The following is a 21,086-nucleotide window of genomic DNA, read 5'->3' on the forward strand; positions in this document are numbered from 1 at the left end:
CCATTCATCTGTTGATGGACATTTAGGTTGCTTTCATGTCTTGGCAACTGGAAACAGTGATACACTTTATTCTTTGGCTTCTGACTACATACTAAGTCAATTCTTAGTCTCTTAGTGACTACCATGTATTTATATAGGAATAAACTTGACTCTGGATTCACTAAATATTAAGACAACTTCTAAAATCAAAATTCAAATGAAAACTGCTATTTAAAAGTTTAAATTCTAGGCAGCACAGTAAAACAAAAGAAATAAACAGTACAAAGATTGGAGTGGAAGGATTAAAAATAAAACTTATAAGGAGAGACATAAAAACTAGGAAAGTACAGACTCTAGGGCTAGAATGCCTGGGTTCAAATCCCAGCTGTACTACATACCAGCTAGGCAATCTTGGGCAAATTAATGTCTACTTCACTGGGGCTTGTATAAGAACCTAATGGATTAATATGTGCAAGTGCTTAAAATAGAGCTTGGTAAACATTAAGCACTATACAGTAAAACTGTCCTTTGTAGACAATATGATTCTGTATATATAAAACCCAAACGGCTCAAGAAATTATCAGAAATAAAAATTTGGCAGGTTGCTAAATACACATAGTTCAATAGCATTCTTATAAGCCAACAAAAAGAAAATGTAAATTTATGGACCTTTTTCTTACAGGAAATCTTCCAAAAAACTTAGAGAATAATATCAAGAATTATACCACCACCACCCTCCAACACCACATGTGCCTAGTATAAACATTGATCAACTCATGGCCAATCTTGATCCGTCCCCACCCACAGCCTCCTCTCTACCCCAGATAATAATAAAGCAGATCTCAGACATATCCTTGCACCCATCAACATTTCAATATGTACCTGTAAAAGATAATGACTCTTTTCAATATAACTACATGCTATTATCTATCATATCTAAAAATTAATAATTTAATATAAAATATTAACTGTTCAAATTTCCCTGATTATTTTACATTTACTTATTAAAATTTGGACCCAAATAAAATCCAAACATCACTATTCATTTCAGTTTTCTTCCTTCTTTTCTCTTTTTTTATTCCTCACAATTTGTTTAAAAAAAAAAAAAGCTGATGTCCCAAGGACTTCCCCATAGCCTAGATTCTGTTGACTCCACTCCACGGTATCATTTCACTGTTTCCCTGTCTTCCTGTAAATCAGTAGTTGGAGCTAGAGGCTTGACCAGATTCAGATTTAAATTTAATTTTTTTGGCAAGGATACTTCAGAGGTAGGATTATGAACTTTCATTAAGAGAAACCTAATGTCTGTTTTTATTCTTGTGATGTTAGCGGCCACTGATGATCTTTGCTTAAGTCCAGGAATTCATTAAGAAATGGTGATGTTCTACTTATCACCCCTTAACTGTAAACAGAATACTAGTACTGAGTAAAGAAACTTTCTCTCTTCAACTAGTTGGTTACCTTCAAGTATAGTTGGTTTCTTAGCATACTCCAAAGAAAACAAATGAGTTTTTTAAAGTATCACCATGAACTCATGAGTTTAAACATATTTGATGTGATTATGTTACAGTTTTACATACTAATGCTCAAACTGTCTCATCTTTGGTCAGACAGAGCCCATTCAATTAAGCACCTTCATTGCTTTGTCACACCCTATTACTGCTTGATAACTTCCCTGCAAGATGTTCAATGCCCCCAGTCTGAAGCAGCTTTAGCCATACTTTGTTTTCCCTTTCAACTAGCTCCTTGCTTATTCTTTATTTCTACTAAACTAAAAACGCCTAATTCCTGAGACTTCCTTGGTGGTCCAGTGGCTAAACTCTGTGCTCCCAATGCCAGCGGCCCAAGATCAAACACTGGTCAGAGAACTAGAACCCGAATGCTGCAGCTAAAGATACTGCATGCCACAACTAAGACCCACTGCAGTAAGATAAATAAATAAATCTTCATTTTTAATTATAAATCAATTGTGTTATATATTCTGGATATTACGATTGAATATGGACCCAGAAATTACAGAAATATTTCCTTTTCAGGTCTGCTTTCAGGATTCCATTGACTGTCCCCACCAAAAAGCATAACTGACACAAAATTAAGATGTTAAATGCTTCAGTTTGACAGACTGGAGCAAAAGAGTCCTAATATATTTTCTGCTGGCATTTTAGCTCTGCAAAGTATGTCTCCATGTTCTATTTCAAAATTCAGATATGGTTTTTAAACACGTATAATAAAAATTCATTTCTTTGATAAATTAGTAAAATCATCAAGTATGGGAAAATGGTCAAGCTCCTATAAAATTATTCTATATTATAATTCAAACTTTTATAAAGTCCTTATGCTTCATCCTTAACATTGAAACTCATGATATGGGAATATGAAAGTTTTAAGTTCCAACTATTTCAAAAAGTAAATTTAAGTTTATGCCTCCTTGAAATCACAGAAATGGCATTATAAGTAGTAAAGAAACATTCATCTTATTTTACTAAAAAACAAACTAATAAACATGTAAAGCCCTGTCACAGTACACAGTACATCAAATACATCACTTTGGAAAAGCAGAATCCTACACTTGCTGACCATTTCTTCACCAACATCCTAAAAAAACACAGTGTCAGTGGCCAAAAATTGCTTACATCCACAATTTTTACTGTTTTTTTCCAACATTAAATCACAACCAGAAATCACATTACTAAATGCCAATTTTCCTCTCTGAAAATAAGGATATAAATTTATACCTTGGTGCAATGTCTTTTATTCACAGGCCAAGTATACCCTCTCCTACAGCTAAGTTGTTGGGGTTTGATCAGAGGAACCAGTGCAACTTTTACAGGCAACAATGGCTTAAAAAAACTCAACCAATCACTATCACCACCACCATCAACAACAAAAACAACAAAACAAAATAACAGTAACAACAAAAAGCTCTTCTGCTGGTGTAAATTTCTCAGTGACTAAACAGAAACACATCTCTATGAAGTGCTGGTATGTCCTCAGCACATCAGTGCTTTCATCCAACTGAAAAACAAAACATTCTACTAGCATGCACATGACAGTAATTGCTTTTCCAGATGGTATGCCTTTGATAAGGGATTTCTGCCAAAAGCTCGTTTTACTTTCTCTCCAAGCATAATATTTGTCATTAAGTTTGAAACTGGTTTGACAAGCTTTTCAATAGTAGTGTGAGCTGACCTGTTTTTGGCTAGGAGGATAACTGTGAATGATACTTCAGCAATATGGTCTTCTCTGTCTTTAGCAACAACATGCATTCATATAACACTGAAAAGCATTATTTTATAAAATTTTATACATTTGTTTCATTTTCATCACAAGTCTAAAAAGTAATTATTATAAAAAAGAAAACTAAGACAGAAATATTAATTCAGTTCCTCAGGGTGGTGTGAAGTCGAAGAGCCAATGCTTGTGCTCTTTCCATCCCACCACAGAGAAAATCGTGGCAAGGGATACCTATTCAATATACCTGTTGAAATGTTTTTGTGAGTCCAAACAAAGTATTTTTAAAAAGCATTATTTTAATTTAATGTAAACTATAATCCAAGATGGGCTTCCCAGGTGACACTAGTGGTTAAAAAAAACAAACAAACCTGGCTGCCAATGCAGGAGACATAACAAACATGGGTTCAATCCCTAGGTTGGGAGGATCCCCTGGAGGAGGAAATGGCAACCCACTCCAGGATTCTTGCCTGGAGAATCCCATGGACACAGGAACCTGGAGGACTACAACCCACAGGGTTGCAAAGAGTTGGAGACAACTGAAGCAACTTAGCACCCACCCACACACACACACACACACACGTGCATGCATAATCCAAGACATAACCTTACAAATGTTCTAGGGCCTTAAATCATGCACTGATTTTATTTTGTACAGTAAAAATACAAAAAAAAAAAAAAAACAAACTCCCACAATCTCAAAATCTTAAAAACCTCTCAAAAAATGTTTTGAAAAATCTTTAAGAAAATATTCTCAAAATGTATTAGATAAAACTTCTGAGTACAAATTTGTGAAATTTTTACTTCATTTTTTAAACGGGAAATGACAAGTATCAATAGGAGTATTATGCTGTGTAAGCCTGAAAATGAGTGGGGCAATATAAGAAACTAATGAATTAGAGATCCCTAATTTCAGGATGTAAGCAAATTAATTTGGTTATATGGCACTTTCACAAGTAGAACCATGAACAGCCAACAACCACAACCAATCAGTCACAAAATTCAATTGATCAGAATTTCCAATTCTCTAATCTTTTTGTTGACATCTGAATATAGAACTTAACTATATTACTTAGAAAAGAATACTAAACTATGATTTTAAGTGCTCATTTCATAATTGCTTTTAAATGGTTTTTAGATGACATTTAGTTTAGCCTCCCTAGCCCCAGAGTAAACATTCTGAGTGAAAGAGGTCTTCAACTTCATTCATAATGAAATTACAGAATAACCTATATCCTTCTACACATTTAGAATTACTCGCTACAAAGCTTAACAATTCAACTAATGCTGTTATATGAAAGCAAGAAGGAAAGGTATCTTTAAAAAATAAGTTAGGCACTTCCCTGGCAGTCCAGTGGTTAAGACTTAACTTTCCAATGTAGAGGGTATGGGTTCAATCCCTGGTCAGGGAGCTAAGATCCACATACCTCCTGGCCAAAAAACCAGAACATAAACAGAAGCGATAGTGTAACAAATTCAACAAAGATTTTTAAAAATGACCACATCAAAAAAAAATCTTAAAAAACAATAAGGGAAATGGTTATAGTAATAAGTTAAATTACATATTTAATCATCATTGCCATTTGATTCAAAGTGACACCAAAAAGTTTTCTAAAAGTTCAATGTATGTGCTAGCTGCCAGAGAACTTTTAAAACTTCTCATCAAAACAACCTCTTTTTCATCTGCTATTTGATTCAAGGTAATTTTTCTTTGATAAGAACTGCTCAATTACACCACCCCCTTTTAGAAAGCAATCCATTTATTTTAACTGAAGCAATCTTAGGTGTTCTATTATGGATTCTTGTATTTTAGAATTTACTGCTTTATAAGTTCTTCTTTCGAAACAGAACAAAATGAAATTTAAAATCCAAGTAATAAGTGATACATTTTTCTTAGATTTTTCATCTACTCTATATCCTAGCAAATACAAAGAAGCAACCAACTCTCTCACTGAAAATAATTGTCTTTCCATAAATTCCTGCCTATTTGGAAACATACAATTAACAAGAAAATACTTTATTTTTAAATAAACACCAAACTAACTGTACCCTCTTTGGATTTCATACCTATTTTAGAAAAATAGAGAGCACTGTGTTTTCCGTTGATACTATGTTTCCTTTGATTGTTTTCAATTGTCTTATGTAGTCTTTAAAGTGGACAGCCACCCCCTGATTTGGAAGTATCATTTGACTCTTTAATTATATATCTGGCTTTTCTGATCCAAGTGAAACTAACCCATCAGATCCCAAAGGTCCTAAAGGGAGTCTATGGGGAGTATAAGTGACACTTCTTGGTGAATAGAAAACTCTTCACAGTAAGTTTAGGAGAATAGGAAAGAGAGGTTTCTTAATCAAACCAAGGGATAAGTCTCTTGTATCATGGAAGCACATGCTGAATTCAAATGTTCATCTCACAGGGTCATGACATAAATAAAATAATAATTAAACTTTAGGCATTTATTTTATTCCAGTTCTTCTATACTGAGTCGTAACCTGCACTCAGTATATTTCTAATAATTGACATGCTTTTCTAATTATAAGGATTACCTCCTTTTAAAATCTGAATCTCATCTCAGATTTGGGGGAATGTGGAGAGGGGAGTGGATGCATCCCTAAAAGCTAACCATTCTAACATAGAAATTTTTAAACTTATAAAATCTTTATAGATAGAAATCAACATTATACACTGACTGCCAAGGAGTTAAATTAAAGTAAAGCTGTACCTTGAATACCTTAGAGTAAGTAGAAGTTATAAATGTCGGTGTCTTCATTTGGAAGCAAAAATTCTTACTGCCTGATCTTGTCTGGTGGTCCGTGATTTTTATCATCAGAGTCGGTTCCAGTCACATCCCATTAGTATGGATGGATCTAAAGTAGAAAAGACATTAGATTTTAGATACAGTGACACATCATTGTTTCCCTATAAGCATACAAAGATTCTCACACAAATGCTTTAGTTTTTCAAGAAATTCTAATTCCCATTCTTGTCCCTACCACAGATATGAAAAACTGAAAATAAAGAATAAAGATTAAATAAACAGATAAAGTTATCAGTGGTAATTAGCTACTGGCTTTAAAAAGGTTCAGATACCCAAAGGAGGTATGCCGCAAATTAGGCTTCATATGGATAATTTAAGGAGGTAAGGGACCTAAGCTTCTGACTCACTCATCAGAGTTGCTGAAGTCACCCCAGCAGCGGTGGCCTCAGGACTCAGTTTCAGGTAAAATGCAACAGTAGGAAGAAACAGGATTTCCAGCAGAAGATAGCTCTGTGACAAAGAAGTGCCTGATATGATGGCTATCATTCATTCCTAGGTCACTGGCAGTGGGAACGTAACAAATGGCCCACCTTACTGAATTAATGGTAGTGCTGTATCTTCCCATTCTACCTCAAAGTTAACGCCAAACAGTGGGACTCTGCAGACATCAGAGAATACTTGAGAAAAGTGAGCCCTACTAGCTCTCATTATTTAAAGCCTAACTGCTTAAATTCCAAATCCTGAAAGATGATGCTGTGAAAGTGCTGCACTCAATATGCCAGCAAATTTGGAAAACTCAGCAGTGGCCACAGGACTGGAAAAGGTCAGTTTTCATTCCAATCCCAAAGAAAGGCAATGCCAAAGAATGCTCAAACTACCGCACAACTGCACTCATCTCACATGCTAGTAAAGTAATGCTCAAAATTCTCCAAGCCAGGCTTCAGCAATAATGTGAACCATGAACTTCCTGATGTTCAAGCTGCTTTTAGAAAAGGCAGAGGAACCAGAGATCAAATTGCCAACATCCGCTGGATCATGGAAAAAGCAAGAGAGTTCCAGAAAAACATCCATTTCTGCTTTTTTGACTATGCCAAAGCCCTTGACTGTGTGGATCACAATAAACTGTGGGAAATTCTGAAAGAGATGGGAATACCAGACCACCTGACCTGCCTCTTGAGAAACCTATATGCAGGTCAGGAAGCAACAGTTAGAACTGGACATGGAACAACAGACTGGTTCCAAATAGGAAAAGGAGTTCGTCAAGGCTGTATATTGTCACCCTGTTTATTTAACTTATATGCAGAGTACCTCATGAGAAACGCTGGACTGGAAGAAACACAAACTGGAATCAAGATTGCCGGGAGAAATATCAATAACCTCAGATATGCAGATGACACCACCCTTACGGCAGAAAGTGAAGAGGAACTCAAAAGCCTCTTGATGAAAGTGAAAGTGGAGAGCGAAAAAGTTGGCTTAAAGCTCAACATTCAGAAAACGAAGATCATGGCATCCAGTCCCATCACTTCATGGGAAATAGATGGGGAAACAACGGAAACAGTGTCAGACTTTATTTTCCTGGGCTCCAAAATCACTACAGATGGTGACTGCAGCCATGAAATGAAAAGACGCTTACTCCTTGGAAGGAAAGTTATGACCAACCTAGATAGCATATTCAAAAGCAGAGACATTACTTTGCCAACAAAGGTACGTCTAGTCAAGGCTATGGTTTTTCCAGTGGTCATGTATGGATGTGAGAGTTGGACTGTGAAGAAGGCTGAGCGCCGAAGAATTGATGCTTTTGAACTGTGGTGTTGGAGAAGACTCTTGAGAGTCCCTTGGACTGCAAGGAGATCCAACCAGTCCATTCTGAAGGAGATCAGCCCTGGGATTTCTTTGGAAGGAATGATGCTAAAGCTGAAACTGCAGTACTTTGGCCACCTGATGCAAAGAGTTGACTCATTGGAAAAAGACTCTGATGCTGGGAGGGATTGGGGGCAGGAGGAGAAGGGGACGACAGAGGATGAGATGGCTGGATGGCATCGCTGACTCAATGGACATGAGTCTGAGTGAACTCCGGGAGTTGGTGATGGACAGGGAGGCCTGGCGTGCTGCGATTCATGGGATCGCAAAGAGTCAGACACGACTGAGCGACTGATCTGAACTGCTTTAAGGTTTTACCACCCAGGGTTAAGCTTTTCACTAATACTCCCTTTAGACCACAAAGACAAGGTGGATGAAGCTCCAGAAATGATCTTTATACCACAGATCAACTCAGGAATCTTGCTAGTTCCTTGTACCTGTGGCTCCCATCCCTGTCACTCTTGGGCTCTATTCAAAGCATAAACTACTGTGACTGACTGCTGTCGCTCCTGTTTTCATGCCCACAGTGTTCTCTTTGCTCTCTCACCCACTGCATGTTTTCCCCAACTGCGGTCCTTCCTTCCAACCTTCTCCACAGGGACCTCTGGAAACCCCTTTTACATAGTAAAACAAATGACCTCTATATCTTCAGCCTTATCACTGAACTTAGTCTCAGCCACTAGGCTAAATCCGCCTCTTGAAACAAACCCTCGGGAGTAAAGACTAATAAGGTCATAGGAATCATCTCTGTCCACAGTGACATTTCCAGACCCTAACTCATAAGCAATCCCAACCCTTCCCTCAGAGTCATGCCATCTAGCCGTCCTACCCTCTTCTTGTCTTTGTCATTGAATATTCCACTCTCATTCCACTTGAGGGTCCAGACTCAAGCCCTCAGACGCACTCTACCTACACTCATCTCTCCAGTTGTGTGTTGTCACCAATCTCAAAATGTGGGTTGTCACCACCCAGGCTATCAGTTTACCAAGTATGTTAGTTTCTTTCTTCCACTTCACCACTCTCAAATTCCTAATCCTGGGTCAATTTAACCACCTGCTAATGAAAACCACACAACCATGTGGACTAATCCTGCTATAACATTAAGGTCTTCAAAGTTAGTCAGACATTGAATGCCATCCATGTCATTAATCAGATCCTTCTTCCATAACCACACTGCCTCTGTTGGCAAATGTGCAACTCTCACTCTTCCAGCCCCACATGGGGCAGAATGGGAAAGGGGTTTTATGTCTTCCTTAACCATGTGTGTAGGTTATTTATATTGTGAAAACACCATTTCTTTCATCTACTTTTAACATTTTTCTCAGTCTATCGCTGGATTTTAATACAAAAGTTTCTATTTTCAGGTGGCCAGATTTATCCATCAGTGCGTTTTTTCATCTCTCTTATTATTTCTTTGCTTAGAAATTTCTTCCCCTTCAACAATAACGGATAGATACTCTGGTTTTTACTTTTCTGTGGGCTGTTTCTGAATACTTCATTGCAAATGATGAATGGAAAGAGATTTAATTCTAAACTGACCTGTATTTCAAATTGCCAGTTTTCCTAACAACTTTAAGTAATTAAGTAAACTTCTTTTTGATTTATAAATTTCTTTTTATACATTTCATTTGTCTACAACAAGGTTGATTTCCAGGCTATTATCCATTTCTGTAATGTAATTATTGTTTCTTTTTATGATTTAATTTGTGATAAGAATATTCTTTGGTATTCTCATGTTCTATTCTTGACAACAGTTAGATACATTTTACCAGTTTCCAAGGAGATGCCTAGTAGCTTCATGAGTAAGAAATGGTTCCCAGTCCACTGTGAGTGGTGTATTTCTGTTACAGTTGCTGTCTGTACACAGTGCTCCTTTGTACTTTGAGGGATCATCCTAATTGGGTCTAGACCCAAAACCTCCCTAATCATGTTAGAAAACCAGCCTTTTTATGTATTTATCTATCTAGAGCCAGATTCATAAAACCATGATCTCTGCAATCTCCATGCTTTGTATTTACCTTTTCATTTCTAAAATATACTTTATGTAAAAACAGAAGTATCTCACACAATTTTTATTTCACAAGCCAACATTTTTTTATCAGTTCCAATGGATTTTTCAAATCTTCCTGTTATCTTTTAAGGTTCACATAGTTATGTTTACTAACTTTAATTTTTCTGAATATATACCACATTCACATAAATCAAAAAATTTAAATGATGTAAAAAGAAACATATTTGAGAAGTCTCATTTCTCTATCATCCACATGTGGTTTCATGCTGCCCTTGATTACTATATGTCACCACTTTTATTAAAGTATAAATAAATGTTTATTATACATTCTTATATGTATATGCTTCCAGTGATTCTTTATGCAAATACACTTAACTGCAAATATAGTCTTATTATTCCTGCCTTCTTACATAAAATATTTAATTTTGCACATTATCTTTTTTCGCTCATTATATCCTGCAGATTTTCCATGTTAGGATATGCTTCCATGATATTTCATTGTGTGAACATATACTAGCTTGCATAACTAAGCTCACAGTTTTAAGAAATTAGATTCTATAAATTTAAGTCATATTTCTGAAAATAATTTAGTTCAAGAGCAACAACTGAACAAACCAAGCAGTACATGAAACTATGTGATGTGATTTCACAAAATTTTATTCCGTTAATAAATATAAGTTCTCTTGTATATTTCTTTATCTTTTTATCTCAAGTTTACTTTATGGTCCTATCTAAAATCTATCAACCATAACAGTCATAAACTTTGAAAGCAGAAGGACAGTTCTCAGGTTGAAAAGCCTCAAATTCTGAAAGCTGCCTAACCTCAATGAGGGTTTCAATGGGTCTACAAAAATGAAATATAGTTTTACAAGAATCAAAACAGCTGTAGAAGCAAAAAAAATGTTCCATTCTACTTAGTAAGATCAGAGAAAGATTCATGGAAGAAATAGCCCCTTGGGTTCAATCCTAAATGACCAAGTGCTCAAGAGACAAATAAAGGCAAGAGAAAACAAGGGGGTTCAGAATAAGCAGCAGTTTGAAAAAGCAAACTCTGTCAAGAACTCTAAGTAGTTCTACTTCCACTTAGAATGCAGAAAGCCGCAAAAGAGTGTGAGAAAAAGCCAGATACATAAAATCAAAACTTCTCTTGAATCTAATAAAGAATTGAAGTCAGAAGGCAACCAAGTAATTCAATTCCAAAGAGGGAAATTTCCTCCAGGGAGAGACTGTACAAACTGTTTTACCTTTGGCAGGTTCCCAGAAAAAGAAGTGGCCCTCATACAAGTATACAGGGAAAAAAAATCAGTTAAGATTTTAACAAATTCTAAGTGACCAAATATGAACTACTATATCAGTTAGGAATGGCTGGAAACCCCAAACACAAGGGGAGTTTACACTCAGTTGCAATTTCTTCTTCATGCCTCAACCAGATTCTCACAAGAAAGATCAGAGGTAGGACAGGAAACCAGAGAAAGTCCCTCATCATTGAAGCAAGTGTGTATGAGGTGACAAGTACGGGTCTGAAGCCTTGCCTGATTCCCCAACCTGTCCCCAACATGGGGGAACGACAGAAAACTCTCTCACACCAGAATCCAGGCAAAAATCCACTGCTTTAGCAAACAGAAGCAAATGCCTTATCCAGACACGGAGAAGAAAACACTCTTAAGCTCTCAGACACAGGCAAAGATACAATGGTGCTATGAGAATATACAGGCAAAAAAACAACCGTCTGCCACTGTAGGGGAGGGGGGAAGGAAAAGTCTTGGGTCAGGGATCCTGCACTAATAACAATAGAAATGTACTACTACAAGGGAGGAAAAGGATATTCCTGCCCAAGACCAATCACAAATGCATGACAGTGTTTGACCATCCAGGGAAGAGAAAGCAGGAAAGCTAATAAAGTCCTACCACTGAGTTCTGTAAGGCCTGATCAGGACTGAGTTTGGATCAGAACAGAAGAGAACCCTGCCCTATCCCACAAGCACAGCTCTGGGTAACAAGCAACAATAATCTATCACTGGGAGAAAGAAAGTAACATGAAATCTCTCCACAAACAGATGTGCAAAGACTGTTGAACGATGGGGGTAATATAGCATTACAGAAAAATTCTGTAGTACCACACACCACATTCACAACACAAGGCAACACCAGCCAGTCACTTGAGAATTTTGAAGCTCACTGAAGGTAATAAATGGCCACAAATTCCAAACCCAGCTCATTTCAGGATTAGGTTGACTCAATCTCTGACACAAACAACCCAACAGGAGAGAATCACTTCAATCTCTCCTACTCTCTATACATGATGACGAGCATTAAATCACAAATTATCAAGCATCCACAAAAGCAAGAAAAAATAACTCTTTGTTAAGAGATAAAGAAATCAGCAGAATCAGGACTGATCAATTCATTTAAATTATCAACGATTCTAAAATAAGTATGCTAAATGATCTAGTAGAAAAGATGGACCAGCATATATAAAGAGATGGAAATTTTCAACAGTGAGATGAAAACTTTAAAAAAGTAAAATAGAAAAGCTAGAAACAACAAAAAAAATTGTTTTACATTAGAGAAGAAAAATTTCTTTGGCAGCCTTAAGAGCAGCCTGAACACAGATGAGGAAAGAATCAGTGAACTTAAAGACAATAGAAATAATAAAGTGAAACTACAGCTTAGAAAAACTAAAGGAAAAACACAGCTCGGGCATCCAAGAGGTGTAGTACTGTATCAAGACGTATTACATCCATTTAATTGGAGCCCCAGGAGAAAAAAGCAAAAATAATGAGATATAAGAAATACATGAATATGATAATGGCCAAGAATTTTCCCAGAAATATCCAAGACAACAAACCAGAGAGCAAAAAATCCCAGAGAACCCCAATCAAGATAAATACCAAAGCACACACACACAAACAAACATACATGGGTATATCATAGTCAACTGTAGAAAAACAAAAATAAAAATCTCAAAGACAGAGAAAAAAAATAACTACTACACACAAACAACAAAGATTAAAATTTTCTTCAGAAAATTATACAAGTCAAAGACAGTACTGAATATAATACCTTTTAGGTACTGAAAGAAAAAAAAAAGAGCTGAACACAGAGTTCTATAACCACCAAAAAAAATGTTTTTTAATTGAAGGAAGACAGAATTTTTTACAACTAAAATGAGAGAATTCACTGCCTTCAGACACCAGAGATGTTAAAGGAAGTTCTTTAGGCAGCAGTGAAAATTACCAGGTGAAAATCTGGACCTACCAAAAGGAAATGAAGAGCACTGGAAAGAGAAGGTAAATAGACTATTTTTTCATAGTTTACTCATTTTAGAAGGGTGCACATGAACTAAAGTAAAAAATGATAATGTAGGGTTAATAACATATAAAGAAATAAAATTTATGACAACAAAGTATAAAGCTGGTAGGTAGGAAGTTGAACCATACTGTGTATAAGGTATTATATGACACATGAAGTAGTATAATATTATTTAAAGAAAAAATGTGATATTAAAAAACGTGGAAAAAAGAATATGATAAGTTAAGATTTTTAACTTATATATCTTTTTAAAAGATATACCTTTTAAACCTGAGAGTAGTGGTTCTCAACCAGGAGCAGTTTGGACCCCTCAGAGACATACAGCAAAGTCTAGAAACATTTCTGGTTGTCACAATTTGGGGCAGGAAGTGGGTGCTACTGTCATCTAGTAGACAGAGACCAGGAATGTTAAAAATGCTGCATGCACACAGGATATCTCCGCCATGACCCAACAACAAAGAATTACCCAACCAAAAAGACCAACAGTGCCACAGTGAAGAAACCATGACCTACAGCAACCACTAAAATGTGCCTGTGTGTATGTATAGGATATGCCGAAAGTTAGATAAAATGAAACTATGAAAAATGACTAATTCAACAGAAGGCATAAAAAGAGGAAAAAATAAAAAGGATTCAAATAGAAAATAACTAGAAGGATGGAAGGTTTAAATCCAAACTTTCCAAATGACTACCTTAAATAGAAATTATCTAAACACCCAATTAAAAGGTAGAGATTATCAGATCAAATTTTTTAAACATAATCCAATCATATGCTATCCACAAGACACTTTCTGTACAAAGACATAGGTTAAAAGTAAAAGGCTGGAAAGGAAAGAAAAGATAGCATGACTGCATTAATATCTGACAAAGCAGACTTCAGAATACAGAATATTACCAATGATAAAGAGGAACATTAATGATAAAGGATCAATTCATGATAAAACTCTAAGGAGATGAGACAAATCCATAATTACAGTTATAGACATTAATATGCTTCTGCTATTAATTAAAAGAACAAGAAAACAGGAAATCACTAAGATATAGAAGACTTGAAAACACTATCAACTGACATGACCTAACTGAACATTTATAGAACATTATACACAACAAAATCAGAAAATGCATAATTTTCAAGGCTACATAGAGCATTCACCAAGAAATACCACTTTCTGAGCCAGAAAACAAACGTCAAAATATTTAAAAGAATTAAAAATAAATAATGCGTTTTTTCTGACCAAAACAGAATTAAGTTAGAATCAATAACTGAAAGATACATTAAGAATTATCAAAGGTTAGAGATTAAACAATATATTTCTAAATAACTCAAAGATTAAAAATTAAGGGAAATTAGAAAAAAATTTTAATTGAAAAGTAAAAGAGAACATACCAAAATTTGTGGGATACCACTAACGCAGTTCTTAGAGAAAAACTGATAGCATAAAACATAAACTGCTTATATTAAAAAACATAAGTTTTGCCTCAATAATCTAAACCTCCACCTTAAGTAGAAAAAGCAAAATAAACACAAAGGAATTAGAAGGAAGAAACAAAACTGAAACAAAACACAACACAAAAATTTATGAAACTGAAATCTAGTTCTTTGAAAATTTCAATAACACTGAATAAACTTCCGGCCAGAAAAAGAGAGAAGCCACAAATTAACTATATCAAGAATGAAAAGAGGACAGCACTAGAAACTGTACAGATATTCAAAGAATAACATGAGACTATTACAAACAACTTTATGGCAATCAGATCAGATCAGATCAGTCGCTCAGTTGTGTCGCTCTTTGCAACCCCATGAATCGCAGCACACCAGGCCTCCCTGTCCATCACCAACCCCCAGCGTTCACTCAGACTCACGTCCATCGAGTCAGTGATGCCATCCATCCATCTCATCCTCTGTTGTCCCCTTCTCCTCCTGCCCCCAATCCCTCCCAGCATCAGAGTCTTTTCCAATGAGTCAACTCTTCGCATGAGGTGGCCAAAGTACTGGAGTTTCAGCTTTAGCATCATTCCTTCCAAAGAAATCCCAGGGCTGATCTCCTTCAGAATGGACTGGTTGGATCTCCTTGCAGTCCAAGGGACTCTCAAGAGTCTTCTCCAACACCACAGTTCAAAAGCATCAATTCTTCGGCGCTCAGCCTTCTTCACAGTCCAACTCTCACATCCATACATGACCACTGGAAAAACCATAGCCTTGACTAGACGGACCTTTGTTGGCAAAGTAATGTCTCTGCTTTTGAATATGCTATCTAGGTTGGTCATAACTTTCCTTCCAAGGAGTAAGCGTCTTTTCATTTCATGGCTGCAGTCACCATCTGTAGTGATTTGGGAGCCCAGAAAAATAAAGTCTGACACTGTTTCCACTGTTTCCCCATCTATTTCCCATGAAGTGGTGGGACCAGATGCCATGATCTTCGTTTTCTGAATGTTGAGCTTTAAGCCAACTTTTTCACTCTCTACTTTCACTTTCATCAAGAGGCTTTTGAGTTCCTCTTCACTTTCTGCCGTAAGGGTGGTGTCATCTACATATCTGAGGTTATTGATATTTCTTCCAGCAATCTTGATTCCAGCTTGTGTTTCTTCCAGTCCAGCATTTCTCATGATGTACTCTGCATATAAGTTAAATAAACAGGGTGACAATATACAGCCTTGACGAACTCCTTTTCCTATTTGGAACCAGTCTGTTGTTCCATGTCCAATTCTAACTGTTGCTTCCTGACCTGCATTTTGTTAAAATGTACCAATTCCTTGGTACCAATTCCTTGAAAGTTTGAAAGACAAACTACCAAGTTTACTCAATAAATTAAATAACATAACTCTTAATAAGTATTAAGACAATTTAATTCATCATTTAAAATCTTTCCATGAAGAGAGGTCCATGACAAATGGCTTCCTTGGTAAATTCTACCAACATCTAAGGAAGAAATCATAATAATATTACATAAATTTTCCAGAAATAAGAGTAAACATTTCCCAATTCATTTTATAAGGACAGTATAACACAAAATACCTTAACCGAATATTAGAAAAATGAATCTAGCAATATACAGAAAGGAATATATATAATGACCAAATAACATTAATACCAAGAATACAATATTAGTTCAATATAGAAAAAAAAAATGAATCAATGTAATCCAACATATCAATATAAGCAATCATCTAAAAAAAATTTAGGAAACCCCACAACCATTCATGATTCAAAACTCAGAAAACTAGGAACAGAAGGGAATGTCCTCAGCCTAAGACATGAATTTACAACAAATCTACAGCTAATGCCATACATAATCATAAAAGGCTAAATGCTTCCCCTCTAAGATCAGGCACAAGGCAAGAACATCTGCTCTCATAACTCCTATTCAGCAATACACTGTACTGTCAGTACAATAATGTAAGAAAACGAAATAAAAGCACAGAGGTGTGGGAAAAAAAAGAAGACAAAACTATCTTTTTTTCCCACAAGTGCTACAGTCTATACAGAAAATCCCAATGAATCTACTACTAAAACTAAATTTGCTTTGAATCCAGCAAAATGTCAGGATACAAAGTCAACATACAAAATTCAACTGTATTTCTATATGGCAGCAATTAATTAGAAATAAATTAACCAAACAGTAGCAATTATACTGGCATCAAAAAAGAAAGATTTAAGATAAATATAACAAAACAAACAGAAAAGTCCTGTGCTCAAAAATACAAAACACCAAGTGAGAAATCAAAGACCTCAATAAATAAAGGTATACTGTTTTAAAAAATCAGATTAATCAACATGAAGGTATCAATTCTCCTCAAACTAGTATATAGATTTAACATAAATCCCAATTAAAACCCCACCTAGCTTTTTTCGTAAAAACTGGTTAGCTGATTCTAAAATTTATATGAAAATGCACAGAACCTATAACACTAAAAATAATTCTAAAAAAGAACATTATTGGAAATTTTATACAACCTAATTTCAGTACTTTTTATTTTTTAATTAAGGTCTCTTTATTCTCAGTCTGCGCTGGGGGAGGAGAGGGGACGAAGGGGCACCACTCTGCACCCTATGAGTGCTTAGTTTCCAGACCAGGGATGGAAGCCACGCCCCCTGCAGTGGGAGCACAGTCTTAACCGTTGGACTGCCAGGGAAGTCCTTCAATACTTTATATAAAGCTAAAGTCATCAGGATATTGTAATTCTGACATAAGGATAAGCACACAGATCAGTGGAACAGAAGAGATGTCCAGAAACAGATCTACATATTAACAGTCAATCAATTTGATCTTCAACAAAAGTACCAGGGTAATTCAATGGAAGAAGAACTGTCTTTGTAGCAACTAATGCTAGAACAAATGACAATCTATATGGGGAAGGAAAAAAAAAACCTCAACACACACCTCATATCTTATATAAAAATTAATAGACTTAAACATTTAAAATATAAAACTATAAAATTCCTAAAGGAAAACATAGGAGAAAATTTGGGGGACACTAGGTTAACCCAGGGAACCTAGTGAGAAACCCTGAGAAATCTATATGCAGGTCAAGAAGTAACAGTTAGAACTGGACATGGAACAACAGACTGGTTCCAAACTGGGAAAGGAGTACATCAAGGATGTATATTGTCACCCTGTTTCTTTAATTTATATGCATTTTATTTATATTTTATTTTTTTTAATATATATTAAATTTTATATTTATATATTTTTTATTTTATTTTAATTTTTAATTTATTTTACTTTAATTTATATATTAATTTACATCATTTGAAATGCCAGGCTGGATGAAGCTCAAACTGGACTCAAGATTGCCAGGAGAAATATCAATAACCTCACATACACAGATGACACGCCACCCTTATGGCAGAAAGCAAAGAGGAACTAAAGAGTCTCTTGATGAAAGTGAAAGAGGAGAGTGAAAAAACTGGCTTAAAACTCAACATTCAGAAAACGAAGATCATGACATTTGGTCTCATCACTTCACGGCAAATAGATGGGGAAACAATGGAAACAGTGATAGACTTTATTTTCTTGGGCTCCAAAATCACTGCAGATAGTAACTGCAGCCAAAAAATTAAAAGACGCTTGCTCCTTGGAAGAAAAGCTATGACCCACCTAGATAGCATATTAAAAAACAGAGACATTACTTTGCCAACAAAAGTCCATCTAGTCAAAGGTATGGTATTTCCAGTAGTCATGTATGGATTTGAGAGTTGGACTATAAAGAAAGCTGAGTGCTGAAGAATTGATGCTTTTGAACTGTGGTGTTGGAGAAGACTCTTGAGAGTCCCCTGGACTTTGAGAAGATCAAACCAGTCAATCCTAAAGGAAATCTGTCCTCAATATTCACTGGAAGGACTGATACTTAAGTTGAAACTCCAATAGTTTGGCCACCTGATGCAAAGAACTGACCCACTGGCAAAGACCTTGATGCTGGGCAAGATTGAAGGCAGGAGGAGAAGGGAACGACAGAGGATGAGATGGTTGGATGGATGATTGGATGGCATCACCAACTGGATGAGTTTGAGCAAGTTCTGGGAGATAGTGATGGACAGGGAAGCCTGGCGCGCTGTAATCCATGGGGTTGCAAAGAGTCAGACACAACTCAGTGACTGAACTAAACTGAGATTAACCCAGAGGTTGGCAAACTTTTTCTGTAAAGGGTCAGACATTAAATATTTTAGGCTTTGTGGGCTTAACTCTGTCCTGCAGCAAGAAAGAAGCTATAGAGAACATGGAAATAAACAGGCATAGCTACGCTCCAATAAAACTTTAATTATAAAAACAAGCAGCAAACTGAACTAGCTATAGTTTGCCAATCCATGAGTTAGGCAGAATTTTTTGATATGACACAAAAAGCAGGGACCATAAAAGAAAAAACATGAGATATTGCACTAAATTCTGCTCTTCCATAGACAGTGTTAGGAAAATGTAAAGACGACACAAACATGGAGAAAATATCTAAGAGTATCTCATAAAAATCTTGTTTCTGGAATATAAAGAACTCCTAGATACAATAAAACAATAAACAGTTCAGTAAAAACAATGGCAAAGTGTTTGGACGATGCAAAAATTACAACTTTGACAAGCAGCCTGCTGACATGGTACCTGTGTTTATTCACCTTTTCCTACTGGCCTTTAGGCTCCTGTCTGAATGGCACACCAACATTCTGCCCTATGCAAGAAGATAATCAACAAATGAAATAAAGCTATCAGAGGAGTATTTAAGCTGATTCTTAGAGCAGTTAACACACATTCCTGTTATAAAAAGTAAACTGTACTAACAGGTTATGATGAACAGAAAGTCTCCCTTAGTCATTCAGCTCCTTTCCCTTGCTTACTGTGTATTCACTGGTATTCTATATATTAAAAAGCATTTATATGTATTTTTAATGAAAATGATGGCATATTATACAGCTTCTCATGATGATTTTTTTAACTTAATGCGTCTTAGAACTTACTTCATATCATTCCTTAAAGAATTCTCTCATGCTCTTTTTCTTCTTAGCAACTTCATTATATTACACATGAATATATCATAACTGTCTAACCAGTTTCTCATGGACAAACTCATATTACTTCCAATATTTTTCCTTTATTCACAATGCTCTAAAGAATGTTTGTGTACTCATGAACTGGAATTACTTTCTGAGTCAAAGAGAGTCTGAATTTAAATTATGATACTTATGATACCCTTCACTAGAATTTTGTTTCACAAAGTTTATGAAGGCAAAGCTTAAAAAAATATATATGGATATATGTCAGTAAACCTTCCAGATCACAGCAACTATGATTTTCAATCCTAAGTAATCCAAGATACTTGCTAAATCAAGATAAATTCAAAGTGAGTGATAACAACAAGAGTGAGACTTACCAAATTTTTTCTACTTAATTAAGGAAATACTTTTTATTTAATATGTATAATCTAATCTCTAAGAGGACTTGAAATGGTTACAAGTTAAGATACAATGTAGAGAGGATTAATCCCAATAAAACTTTGTAAACAAAATTAAAAATTAAGATACTGTGGTAGTTGGTTGATATGGACACAAACTATCCTCCAAAAAAGGCAGCCATCAAGTCCTTATCAGTCTGTGTGCATGTCACTCCACCCATGAGGATATGATGCTTATATCACAGTTCCTTGAATCTTGGCTGTCCTTTTGACTTGCTTTGACCAACAGTGACCAAAAATGACATACTGAAGCTTCAAAGATCTGCAGGATTAACCATTTGCCCTTTCTCTTTCTTGGAAGCTAGGAGCCATGTAAGAAATCGGAACACCCCAAAACTATCATGCTGTGAAGAGGTCCTCTGGAGGCACACCAAAGTGCCAGATCTGTAATGGAAGTCTCCTTAGACTATCCAGTCCAGCCCAAGCTACCAGCTGAGGGAATGAAACCAGCTGATACCACATCCCCTAGCCAAGCCGTAACCAAATTCCTGGCCCACAGAACTGTAAAAAGAATAAATCAATGTGGTTTTAAGTCACTAAGTTTGGGAGTGATTTGTTAAACAACAACAGGCAACTGAAACAGACACTATCAAGCTCATAATATCAGCGAGACAGTGATATTATGTGTCACTATTGGGTCCTGAGTGTCAAAATTGGGTCCATGTTCCCAGGGTTTTAAGTTTTCATTTTTGATAAGAAGGAAATATGTAAATTTTGTATCTGAACAGTATGTACTTGTAAAAAGAACAATGAACCTAGTGGACTATAGTTTCAAATATAATTTGAGAAAATGCACATCATTCAAAGTGATATATCTATAGACAGATGGCACATCATTAAATCAGAATATGGTACAGGCATTTTCATATTAGGGGAGACTGAGAAGACACGATCTTACTATTTTTATTCTCTGAAGACCTGATACAAGAAATCAGATGACTACATAATTAAAATATTCATTAAACCATCCTCTCATATCTGATGCTTTCAGTGAG

The 21,086-nt window shown here is 35.8% G+C and overlaps 1 protein-coding gene across 11 annotated transcripts in view; it reads right to left on the bottom strand.

Annotated features, from left to right (window-relative positions):
- The window catches only part of NCOA1 (nuclear receptor coactivator 1), a 219,034-nt gene that overhangs the window by 158,889 nt on the left and 39,059 nt on the right, over positions 1 to 21,086 (bottom strand). For 7 of the 11 annotated variants that reach the window (XM_024998762.2, XM_024998756.2, XM_024998759.2 and 4 more), the window contains exon 2: positions 5,934 to 6,078. The gene's annotated coding sequence lies outside the window, so the exon portion shown is untranslated. Of the gene's footprint in view, positions 1 to 5,933; positions 6,079 to 21,086 lie in introns of those variants that run through there. The other 4 variants (XM_024998757.2, XM_024998760.2, XM_024998761.2 and 1 more) reach the window with 2 other exon arrangements.

The sequence above is a fragment of the Bos taurus genome, chromosome 11 (assembly GCF_002263795.3).
Source record: "Bos taurus isolate L1 Dominette 01449 registration number 42190680 breed Hereford chromosome 11, ARS-UCD2.0, whole genome shotgun sequence".
NCBI lineage: Eukaryota > Metazoa > Chordata > Mammalia > Artiodactyla > Bovidae > Bos > Bos taurus.